We start from the raw sequence: 13,207 nt of genomic DNA, 5'->3' as shown, positions 1-13,207 counted from the left end.
AGTAACAGCTAATTGAAACTGTTAATTTAATGCTGTTTAAGGTGGAAACCAGAAAAATCCTCCGTAAGAGATACCACCAGTAGCTGCATCACAGCTAACAGGAACAGATGGACGGGTGGAGAACAGGATGAGGTTCTTGGAGATCGGATGGATCGCGTACAGAGATATGGACATATTTAAGCACCAACTGATGGGAGAGCTGAGTCTAAACTAGGTTAATCCACACCTTTAGCCAATCACATTTCAGTATTTGAATTCTATGTTTGTGTTCTGTAACCAATCACAGTTCACCATACTGTATAAAAGGCTGTGTTCATGTCAGACTTTAGAGAGGGTCCTTGATCAAAATCCTCTTGAGTCTGATATTAGAGAATAAACAGCTTAATAGCAGAGAAGTAGATTATCGTCTACCTGAAATAATGAACACGTAGTTTCACATCGCCAAGAGACAGAACAGCGAGTCAAACCGAGTCCAGAATGAATGTGATGCTGACGATTTAACTTCTATAGTCTCAGGTCAAATCGTGTTCATTTTTACTTTCTTTCAAAGCCGCTGCAGAAGACATTTCTCTACTAAATACACTGAATGTACGGCTACAGACTTTAAATCAGAATGAGAGGAAAAAGTTCAGTGTAGTCGTCTGGTTTTACAGATTCAACAAGCTGAAACTCCAAACTCTCAGTGGACTCAGCTGGTCACTGGTCAGTCCATACAGCACAAACACCATAGCAACGGGCAGCTGAAGAGTCACCATGGCAACGTGAAACTAAAGAGTCACCATGGCAACGGGAGCATAAAGAGCCAAGCCTCCAGTAGAATCATCTGAAGTCTAACTGCTGATTCTGTTCTACATGAAATACCAAACAGCAGCTGAAGATCAATATATTGATCAGACATCAGTTCATCCTCAGTCTTCTAACTTCACAGCTTTCAGGTTGAAGCTGAGTGAGGGTTATTTCACATTTATTTCATTTTAAATGTCTCAGTGAGCAGCATGAACGTCTGTATTGAATATTGTTAAGATAGGAAAGTTCAATATCTATATGTCTGTCCGTCCGTCCGAAGCTGCAGCTGGTTAAAATAGATAAGTAGATGGTTAAAATAGGTAAACAGCTAGTTGAAGTAGATAAACAGCTGGTTAAAGTAGATAAACAGCTGGTTGAAGTAGCTGGTTGAAGTAGATAAACAGCTGGTTAAACACCTGGGTAAAGTGGTGCCAGGTCCCCACATGGTACCTGTGAGAACGTGTGTGTGTCCCCACTACACCGGAACACCAGCACACTGCACACAGAACAAGATGGCGGACGGCAGCAGCTGCGGTTCGTCCACAACAAAAAGGCCGAGCTAAAACTTCTCCCGGACTTTGTTAAACTCCACTTTTCCCGCTGTGACCGGAGACATGACGGTTCCCCGCCGCCCCTAACGGTCCGTTTACCGGCTGGCTGTGTTTCCCGGGGGATGTTTCCGTGATTGTGCCCCCGTTTGAAGCAGACTTTGGTCGTTTTCTACAAACCGGGAAGGTAAGAACGGCCGCTGCCAGCTACTAGCTTAGCTCCCCGTAACCGTTTGTTTTGGTTGTGTGTCGGTGTTCGGATGGACCTGAGTACACATCGGTACCCGGTACCGGATCACCGGGACCAAAGCTTAGAAGCGGGGGTTTAATGAACGGACAGAAAGCAGATTTTTTTCAGCAAAAAACGGTACCGGGACAGTGTTAGCGGGACTGTACAGTCGGCTAACACAGCTGCGGCTATTGTCACCGAGGAGGCTAACAAGTACTACTGCAGTACTGTAAGTATAAAACACTGTTATTGTACAGCACAGTAATACTACTTATACTATCACCATACAGAATTATATACCGCTGATACTATTACTATACAGTTGATACTGTTACTGTACAGTAATACTCATGTCGTTACTGTAGTACTACTGATACTATTACTGGACTGTAGTACACCTGATGTTGCCGATTTCGGTTCTGACTGACTTAGATTTTTCTGTAATTTCTGATTAGAGCTGATTTTAAATGATGTTGATGTCATCAGGTTAGGTGATGTTCCAGATGTTGCTGTGTGTTATCCTGGACTGGTCTGGGTCTGACTCGTCCTGACGGGTCACCAGGTGTACCAGGGTCTTTAGATCTGGTAGAGGTTGAACTGCAGGTGTTGGTTCGGTTGGTGTTTCTCTCACAGGAAGTGCTTTGTGAACATGGTGCTGCTGTGGAGGGTTTTGTTTCTATGACAACAACATGGTAACAACATGTCACCATGGTAACCGAGTGTTGGTTGACCGGTACCACCCCTCACTGTCATTCTGTCTGCCATTTGTATGACTCTGAAGGTGTTAGGATCCAACCTCTTGGGTCACCAGATGTTTTTGGTTCAGGTACAGGAGTTTATTCAGAAGCAAATTCAACATTAAACTGGGTGTTGGGAGCAGTCAGACAGGTCAGGGGACGGGGAGAGCAAGGCTGGAGTGCAGGTCGTCTACTCTGGACTCATCAGCTGAGATATCTAGCACCTGGGTTCTGGAGAAGCTCTGAAACGTCCAGCTGTGGCTGGTTTCAGAGCCTCTCCAGAACATCTCCATGACATCTCCACACACAAAGGTCCAGAAACAGGACCGCATCTATCACCTGTAGCAGTAACAGGAAGACGGATGCTCCACAACACGTTTCTCCTGCATCTTCTTGGTTACCAAGGCAACGAGTCCTGCTCATGTGATTGGTTGCCTGAACAGGAGCCACGGTGGCGACACCAGCACCCGACAGTTCAGAGATTTTCTGCCAGAAGAGTTCAAGAAGCAAAGTGCTGTGAGGACACCTGGATGCAGCAGGAAAACAGATTTAAAGTGTGAGGAGTCATCAGCAGGTGGCGCTGGAGGCTCCGGTACAGAAGAAAACCACCCAGCATCCCAGAAGAAGAATTAACCAAACTTAACCTGTCTGCAGGAAGGTTTCTGATCAGTCATTAGCTAATTGGGGGTCCTCGTGGATGGACCCGGTGTCTTGTTTTTGTTGTTTTGTGTCTTGTTTTTATCATTTTGTGTTTCATTTTTGTCGGTTTGTGTCATATTTTTGTCATTTTTGTTGCATTTCTGTCATTCTGTGTCTCGTTTTTGTTGTTTTTATCGCATTTCTGTTGTTCTTTGTCTTGTTTTTATAGTTTTGTGTCTTGTTTTTTTCCTTTTATGTCTTGATTTTCTGGTTTTGTGTCTTATTTTTGTCATTTTCTGTCTTGTTTTTGTCGTTTTTTCTGTAGTGGCGGCAGGCTCCCTGCACGCGCCCACACACACCTACACACTAGCCTGGACGATATGGCTAAAACCTTTATCACGATATAGCTCTTAATTTCGGTTGATACGATATAATTCCGATGTCGATATAAGTAATATAAAAGCCTCAGAAAAACTGTTAAGAATGCACATTATTTTGACAGGACGCACCTCCAGTGTAAAATTTTAGAAATAAAACTACAAAAAATTAATGTTCACCTTTTTATTTAAGAAATTTGAAATCACTGTCAAATAAACACAAAAGTCTCACCTTTTTCAATACAAATAGCTTTCACTTTAAACTACAATACAGTTATGCCATTGTTATAGATTCAAACAAAGGGGCTTCAACCAGGGAAAAAAAGTGCTCAGAAGTGCTGCAATACACACAAAAAAGAGTGAGCGACAAACACAAATGCTCCTGGGACTCACTGCCATACATCAAACTCACCTTTTCAATATTAATAGCTGACTTTTAAAGTACAACACAGTTTTTGTTATAGATTTAAACAAAAGTGGTTTAACCAGGCAAAAATATAAAAGTGAGCAGAATTCCTGCAATAAACAGAAAAAAAGAGTAAGCAACAATGAACACACATGTAGCTGGGACACTTAGGATTAATGACACCCCACAAAGGTTTTAAAGGTTTCTGGCAAGAAATACCAGCTGGTCTACATTATCCGGCTTCAGAGATGCTCTTTTGCACGTGACAATGTTGCCGCCTGTACTGAAGACCCTCTCAGATGGGGAACTTGTGGCCTGAATGCACAAGTAATGTTCTGCCAGCTGGCTTACTCTGGGGAAGTTCTTCTGATAGACCTTCCACCAGTCCAGAGGATTTGAGTCACTGTCAGCACCAGGAGACAAAAGTTAGTTACTGAGCTCCCTCTCAGCTGCCTGCTGTGCACTCAAGCTTTCTGTCTCTGAGGTAGTGGGCCTGTTTGAGAAATAGCTGGACAGAGACCTTTTTGTTTTCTTGGCTGGAGGCCCTGCTGCAGAAGCATCTCCAGTAGCCTCTTCTCTGGACTCTTCTCCAACCACAACAGCTGTTTCTCTCTTAAGCATCTCCAACACAGCCCTCTCTTTGATGTGCTCTTTCATCTCCTCCTGAGTGTACTGAAGATTGAATCTTGGATCAACAAGGCATGCCATGTCGAGCAGATCATCCATGGCTGGATCCTTGTACTTTTCGTTGAGATATCCCATCACTGTTCAGAGTTTTCCCAAGAAGTACTAGTAGCCTGCACTAGAAATAAAGTAGCCTGCACCACTCTTGCGTAACGGAGGTGTGCACAATGTAGGGGGGCTTGGGGGCATGCCCCCCCAAGAAAATTTAGATTTTTTAGTGCTATTTGGTGGCCTCTGGTGCATTTTATTTGTGTAATTTAACATTTTTCTAGCACTTGGTTTTGTCATGTGATTTGTGTATTTAAGTACATTTCATCAAAATGTGAGTTTTAAGTACACAATTTTCATGCAAACTGCACTTTCACCAGTAGTATGTGTGTCTGGTCTCTTAGTAAACCTCTGTAGTCTGTTGTCTGGCTTGTAACATAACTGCATGTTTAGCATAGATGTTGTGCATCTTTCTGTACGTTTGGTTTTGGGAAAATATGAATGAACCTAATTTAATGACTGTGTGAGACCTTAACTACGGGATCATAGACTTATGGGAACCGAGGCACTCCAGACAGCTCTGGGAATGAAACAAACTAACATTATATGGTAAGTAAATCCTGTTTTGTTCATTCACTCAGACTGCTGCTGGCTGAGTGACTGCTAGCTCTGATTGATTATTGATTATTATAAAGCAGATCAGAACAGAAATTAAAAAGTGAAAATGACCAGAATATTTTTCTAAGTCCAGATGTGAAAAAAGGACTTCCCCTGTATTTTATCATTTCACTCATCTTACAAAATATTTACAATCATTTAGAGCATTAATGAAAAAGGCTAAATTAGATCTATATGGGTAGCACCCAGAATATTTTCTAAGTCCAGACATGCAAAAAAAAAAAAAAGGGCAGCATTTCTCCTGTATTCTGTCATTTCATTCATTCATAAAAGGTAATGAACAAATCTATGAAATGTTTACATTCATGGGATTTGTTTCAGTAAAGTTTAGTAATGTCAAATCATAGCTCGTAAGCAAAAAAGTGGTGAACACCTGTTTGTTTTTTTAGGAAGCCCAACATGGTCTGCTGGCCCTTGCCAATCTCCTGCTTCCTCTCTGAGGACATTCTCATTCATGAATCAAACAATCTCCAAACAATTCCCTCCAGAAATGTTGCGATCACGCGAAATCAACCAATCTCCATGAATTTTGCACGGCCTTGCAATTTTGTCCAATCACCGCAACTTTCCCGCAATTTTGGCCCGCCTTCCGTGAGTTCCACCAATCATAGCAGCTCCCAGCGAAAACGTAATGCACGTACGTCACCGAATTCACTTCCTGTTTATGGTTTGAAGATGCAGACGTGCGATACTAATGTCTCTCATTTACCAACAAAAATTACTGCTGCAGACCGTGATAAACAATTAATTCACTGATGTTCTTCACCAAAGCGGAGCTAAACTGTTTTACAACCGTGCAATATTGTGGTGGAATACAAAAAGAAAAAGAAAATCATCAATTGATGCACAGTTTTAAAAAAAAGAATCACGAAACATATTAGAACGGCTGAAATGAGCGGACAACAGACCAGACAAATCGCCATGATGGAAACTGTTGCATCCAGATCCGTTAGAGCACTGAAAGAATGAAGGTAAATTAGATTAATTATTCCACCAAAGAGTGCAGAGAAATGTCCGTGTTGTCCGGAGGGTCGACCGCCGCCTGAGCAGGACGCTACCACAGGCAACGCGCTCCATGGTTGAGACTGCAGCGATATAGTCTTGGAGTGGTCGGACAACTGGGGCAGACGGGGCGTCTCGGTCTCGCCGCTGAGAGCCACGGCGGAGTTATGTGACGGTCAGCGTGTGTGAATCATTTCCTTGTTACCCACATCATTCAAAACTGACTCGGGGATTTGAATTAAGTTTTCAGGGTCGGTCAGAAATGACACAAGGACCAAATGATTAGACTTCGGCAGCAACCTGCGGACAGATGAGCGGTAATCCGCAATTCCGCGGGCCGCGGTCGCTCTCGGAAAACACTGACTGTTGTCTTTATGCTTCTTGTGAGCTCTGTGTCATCCTCGGTTTCCTTCAAGATGGAAGTGTTGAAGAGATGCATCACTGGTTTTAAGAATGACACACTGACGTAGGACTCACCAGACAAGGCATCAGTGAATTTGAGGAGTGGGCTTAGAGCTGCATCAATAGACTCTAATATATCCACATCCTGCCATATTGGAACCAATGACCTGGTCTTCTTGTCTTTTGAGAGGACCTCTGTGATGGCCTTTTTCTGCTCCAGAATCCGCTTCACCATTTGTTGACGGGAGCCCCATCTTGTTGGTGTTTCAGTGACAAGCTTGTGCTTTGGCAAGTGAAACTCCTGAGCAGCTGCAAGGTCCCGTTTCCTCTTCCAGGAGTAGAAGGCAGCCACAACCTTTTTACAGACACCAACTGCTCTGTCCACTCGCTTGTCTTGATTAACTTTATCTGTCGATAGATACACAGAGAGGGTAAAAAAAAAAAGTTGCAATATGATATTGTATAAAATAAACACATATGTATTCATATATTTTTTTAAAAAGTTCTTTATATTTTTGGGGAAAATTCCAGTTCTAAATTCATATGATTGATTACATCTGATAGAATAATAGAAACGGTCTTCATTGTCATACAAAGGGGAAATGCAGGTGTAACAGCTGCATCAGGTATAAAGGTTCACACAAAAAAGCAAAGGAACAAATTTATCAAATCATTTTTCATGTCAGTTAAACACCTTTGAAGTTAAATGAGAGAATTAAAGCTTTTATAATCCATACAAATATGAAGACCTAAATAAAAAGTCTATCAAATGACTTGTTAAATCAGCTGATCAAAATTCTAGGCCAACTGAGCAATAAGTGATGGTACAATATCTTACAAAAGTGAGTACAACCATCACATGTTTGTAAATATTTAATCACATCTTTTCACATGACAACCCTGAAGAAACTACACTTTACTACAATGTAGTGAGTGTAAAGCTTGAATTACACAGTGTATGACTCATGCTTAATTACACCCTTTGCATTCAATAAGTATACCAAGCATAAATTGCACATAATAAAAAGAATATTGAAAAGTGTCTTCGGATAAAAACGTTAGCTAAGTAAATGTGATGTAATAAAAATAGCTATTAAAACATACAGATATTGATGTAATTAAGTTTGTTCAGGTTAAGGTCAAGGTGGCTTTATTTTTTAAGCTTATTTCGTGTGAAGCATAAGGTATTTTTAACAGAACATTTAGTTATAAACCCTTATACCATAAACAAAATAACGTTACACTCAAGTGTCTTTATGTGTTTAACTTACCAATAGCAGAGTTTAGTCGGTGCCCGAAGCACTGCAGTCTTGTCCAGGAATTCAGTTCAGCGGCTTTGATGATATTGGTCCCACTATCTGTGGTGATGCAGACCTGCTGATCCTCGCTGAGTCCTCAGGATGCAAGCGCATCTTTAAGTCCGGCTGCAACAGCTTCGCCGGTGTGATCCTCGGGAAAATAGACCGTCTGGAGGCATAAGCTGACAAGCTTCCAATCTTGGTCAACAAAATGAACTGTCAGGCTCAAGTAAGGCTCGGAGGTTCTGCTTGACCACAGGTCAGCTGTGGTCGCAAATTTTGTGACGGACTTCTTCAGCTGCTCCTCCACCCTCTCTCTCACTTCACCATAAAGTGCAGGTATGGCTGTGCGTGAAAAATATTTACGTCCGGGGAGCTCGTATCTGTGGTCGAGGACTGACATAATTTTCCTAAAGCCCACGTTTTCCACTGTAGCAAACGGCATCATGTCTTTAGCCAAGAAGTTTGCGACGGCCTTGGTTATGTCTTTATGGCGTTTGGAGTTCTTGTCATAAGGCATGAAAACGGCGATCTGCGTTTGCTGCATGGACTTCTCTTTTGACTCCGCTGTCGCTGCTGCTGGGGGTGACGCTTCAGGTACGGGTTGGCTCAAATTTTTATGGTGCTTTATCTTCTGACTCTCGTCATACTCTATCGAGTGGAAATGCTTCAGATGGTGGAACAGGTTCGATGTGTTCCCGCTGCTAGTTGGCACGACTCTCCGGCATATTTTGCAGCACACTGAAACCTGAAGTTTATCGGATTTTCGATAGCCGAACCACTACCACACCACCGAATTAGTTTTTCCTCTCGTCAACTATTTCGTCAGCTTTTTCTTGGCTTGTGGTAGCTTGTTCAGTCACGTTTACATCACGGTCATGGGCACTCATTTTGTAGCTTGCCGCGGTGGGGCTTTGCTTGCTAGCCTGTCTATGAACTGAGGACAGCCAGCTGCTTCTGAGCTCAATCTGGCTCCGTCTGTGACGTCATCAGTCTTTGTAGCCAATGTCTTGTGGCACTTTCTGTTCGGCTCCTGTTCGGCTTGAATTGGCTGCGCCGTGAACGGCATGTGAAACGCTGTAATTACATACTCTAATGTACTATATCGAAATATCGAAAATGTGTTTAAAACTAGGGCTGAGTACCGAACTTCGGTTCTTTAATGGCACCGACCGAAATGTTTCGGTACTAATGAGTATCAAAATAAGCCTCGTCTTTCGGTTCCATGTTCCGGTACTTATCACGTGATTATGATAAAGCAAACCTGTGATTGGCTGTAACATTACACGTGATTGCGGCAAGCCGGAAAAAAGCATGCTGCCCGTTCACAGACAGGTTTCACGTTAGGTACATTGACTTTACTGCAGTTGTGTAGCATGTCGTCGAAGTGGGAAAAGATGCCTCTGAGGTCTAAAACGTGGCTCTACTTTTGTAAAATGGACGCTGTAACAGGAGAACCTGTCTGCGGCTCTGCTCAGCACAATAACCACGGCAGTTCGGCCAATGCAGACAAAGTCTTTTATTCACCACACCGTCTCAATGTAAATAAAACAGTCTCTCTTCCTTGCCCGGCGCTACACCGGACCTCGTCCGGTAAACAGTCTCAGTGTCAGCCGGCTCTCCACAGGATCTCGTTCGATAAGCTGCCCGCTCCACCGGACCTCGTCCTGTCCGCTGTTCTCCGCTCGTCCGTTCCCCCGTCCTCTCTGTCCGTCTGTCTTTTGTCCTCTGCTTCAGTCTGCTACTGCCGAGAGAATCAGGTGAGTCTAATTGGTGCCAGCTGCGCTAATTAACCTGACGCTGCTTCCACACACTCTCCTCCACACCTCTCCCCTCTGCAGCTGAGCTCTCCCACGCCCATCGCCACAGACGCCAATAGTGCGCGGTGCAGTATATGCCAAAGCGGGTGGTAAACTCCATCTAAGGCTAAATACCGGCACGAGACCGATAGTCGACAAGTACCTGAAGGGAAAGTTGACAAGAACTTTGAAGAGAGAGTTCAAGAGGGCGTGAAACCGTTAAGAGGTAAACGGGTGGGGTCCGCTCAGTCCGCCCGGGAGATTCAACTCGGCGGGTCAGGGGCGGCCGCTCAGTGCGGGAGGATCCCCTCGCGGGACCTCTCACCGGGTGCGGGCCGTCCCCCGCCTGGCACATTTCCTCCGCGGCGGTGCGCCGCGACCGGCTCCGGGTCGGCCAGGAAGGGTCCGGGGCCGAAGGTGGCTCAGTATGTACTGAACTGTACATTGCTTGCAAATGTTCTTTTGCACTGGAAATCACTGGAAAATTAAACTCAAGATGTGAAAAGTAATGTGTAATGCAATTTTCATTCGGTTAGAGTATACATTGTAAAACTGGTATCGAAAAAAGTATTGTTTAAGAACCGGTATCGAAGTGAAGGTATCGGAATTGGTACCGGTATCGAAACTTTTAGATTGATACCCAGCCCTATTTAAAACTCATATCACCGTTATTGAATAAAAATATACCGCGGTATATATTGATATTGAAATATTGTCCAGCCTTACTACACACACAAAGAAAGAGTAGATACTGAGGTAGTTATCTGTAGTTTACCTCAGTACTCGTGAGTGTCTGACACAGTGCAGGACTGCTGTGAAGGTGGATGTTTATGATGATTAAAAAAAACATTTAAAGAAGCGGTGCTGGAATTTTAGCAGAGGCGGGCCGCCGCTGCAGAATGAATGTAGCGGAAACCCTCCTCTCTTCTATTTTCCATCTTTTCATCCATTGTCAGCCTTGATTGAACGTCTCTCTCTACCTCATATTATCAGGATCAGACTCATTCTTTGGACTGTTTTCCATCAGTGGTCAGCAGTAACAGCTAGCTAAATATCTAGCTTCTACTGCTGAGAAAAAGATCACATTAGCATGGATTAGAGTAGGGTTAGCAACAACACAGAAACATGGAGTAAAAATGAGACAATCAGTACCTATTATTGATCAATATGGAGCAGAAAACTGGAAAACAGAAGGTTTATTTCTGACATTTAGAGCCCAGATGTCCTCCAGTTCTGGAATGACCCGTATAACTTTGCAGATTGGTTCTCCTGGCAGGACAGGTGTGTGCAGGTGTTGATGCCTGTCACCCTAATGGACAGAGTTGTTCTTCACCGCTTGTCGTCGCCATCTTTCTCAGACCTCTGGTGGTGAACACGGGGCGCAACACTGTGTCTCCTCAGAGCTCCATCACCTTAGTTCAGGTTCCACATTCAGTCTTGTGTGATCTCCTGTGGACCGGTCCAGTAAAACCAGTAGAACCACAGCATAATAACCTCTAAATAACCACAACTCCCAATGGTTCCTTTGTTTAGTGCAAAAATGTTCACACTTAAGGAATTAGCTTTTATGTAAACATCATGAACAACCTGAAATTTATGAAGAAAAATAAATTCAAGTTTATCATTTCCACATTTCAACTTCCAGATCAGAGTGTCTACAAAGGAACACAACATTTAGTCACCTGGAACTGAACCACAGAGGATTTACTGGAGGATCACAACCACAAATGTCAGATAAAAAAACAAAATAAAAGACAAGATACTACAAAAATGAGACGCAAAACAAAAAAGAGCCAAAAAATAGACAAAAAAGTTACAAAGACACAAAAAACGAGACAAACGACCAAATCAAGACAAAAAATCATACAAATGACACAAACAAGACCAAAAATTACAAAATAAGAAACGAAACAAAAGACACAAGCGAGACAAAAATAACACAAACTGACAAGATGAGAAACAAAATGACAAAAAAAAGACAAAATATTACAAAGAACAATCTGATATTTTACTTTCTGATCCAAACAACTTGTCATGGTCTAGAAATGATTTTAAATCCATACTTTTACTAATATACAATCAGCAGTTAATGTCTTCTCTGTAATTTTTACACTTTGAGGACCGGATTGGACCCTCTGGAGGACCACTTTTGGACCACGGGCCTCATGTTGGACCCTCTGGAGGACCGCTTTTGGTCCACGGGCCTCATGTTGGACCCTCTGGAGGACCGCTTTTGGACCACGGGCCTCATGTTGACCCTCTGGAGGACCACTTTTGGACCACGGGCCTCATGTTGGACCCTCTGGAGGACCACTTTTGGTCCACGGGCCTCATGTTGACCCTCTGGAGGACCACTTTTGGACCACGGGCCTCATGTTGGACCCTCTGGAGGACCACTTTTGGTCCACGGGCCTCATGTTGACCCTCTGGAGGACCACTTTTGGACCACGGGCCTCATGTTGGACCCTCTGGAGGACCACTTTTGGACCACGGGCCTCATGTTGACCCCCTGGAGGACCACTTTTGGACCACGGGCCTCATGTTGGACCCTCTGGAGGACCACTTTTGGACCACGGGCCTCATGTTGACCCTCTGGAGGACCACTTTTGGACCACGGGCCTCATGTTGACCCTCTGGAGGACCACTTTTGGACCACGGGCCTCATGTTGACCCTCTGGAGGACCACTTTTGGACCACGGGCCTCATGTTGACCCTCTGGAGGACCACTTTTGGTCCACGGGCCTCATGTTGACCCTCTGGAGGACCACTTTTGGACCACGGGCCTCATGTTGACCCTCTGGAGGACCACTTTTGGTCCACGGGCCTCATGTTGACCCTCTGGAGGACCACTTTTGGTCCACGGGCCTCATGTTGACCCTCTGGAGGACCACTTTTGGTCCACGGGCCTCATGTTGGACCCTCTGGAGGACCACTTTTGGTCCACGGGCCTCTTGTTGGACACCCCTGGTTTATCTGGTCCGGTCCGTCTTCAGTGTTTCTCTGTACTGCCCTGGTATGTGTGTCCCCCACACTGGAGAGAGTTTATTTTGGGAGCAGAATAATCAGCTGATCGATTGGTTTCAGGTTTACTTTCAGAATCAATACTGACCTCAATGATCCTGAACCAGATTCAACAGCAGCAGAACAGCGTGACAGTCAGACACCAGCTGCTCTCATTTCTGTTTGTTTATCTGTGTTTGGATTTAATTTAGGTGTATCTCTGCATATCTTGGTGTATTTCTTTACATCACGGTCATTTCATGTGAAAACACACAACTTCCAGAAAAGTGGTTGTTGCACCATTGACAATTTTCTCAGGGTTTTATGTGCTGAAAGGTAGTTACAATAGAACTTTCCATGCAAAATTATAGGTCTCTATCTCTACTAGTTCCAAAGTTATGACCTCTTAAAATTTCTGGAATTTGGACCTAAACCCACCCCCTCAATCCTCGCCTAGGATTTTGCACTATTTAACTGCTTATTTCTCAGCTTCTAGATATTGTTGATGGCTGAAATTTGGCAGACAAGTTCACAGCAACCATCTGACATCACAGGTAGCCTCACAGCCTCCTAGCTACTCTCTACAGACCACAGGAGCCTTCTAAAAATTAAGAAAAACACACTCGTGAGTAGG

General features: G+C 43.9%; 1 protein-coding gene across 2 annotated transcripts in view; it reads left to right on the top strand.

Annotated features, from left to right (window-relative positions):
• The first annotated feature begins 1,275 nt into the window (after window positions 1-1,275).
• The window catches only part of apc (APC regulator of WNT signaling pathway), a 38,986-nt gene continuing 27,054 nt past the window's right edge, over window positions 1,276-13,207 (top strand). Inside the window, exon 1 of one of the 2 annotated variants that reach the window (XM_051938925.1) lies at window positions 1,276-1,521. The gene's annotated coding sequence lies outside the window, so the exon portion shown is untranslated. Of the gene's footprint in view, window positions 1,522-1,548; window positions 1,793-13,207 lie in introns of those variants that run through there. The other variant, XM_051938926.1, reaches the window with a different exon arrangement.

Source organism: Acanthochromis polyacanthus, chromosome 18, assembly GCF_021347895.1.
Source record: "Acanthochromis polyacanthus isolate Apoly-LR-REF ecotype Palm Island chromosome 18, KAUST_Apoly_ChrSc, whole genome shotgun sequence".
Lineage (NCBI taxonomy): Eukaryota > Metazoa > Chordata > Actinopteri > Pomacentridae > Acanthochromis > Acanthochromis polyacanthus.
This window is presented reverse-complemented; position numbering and strand designations above follow the sequence as displayed.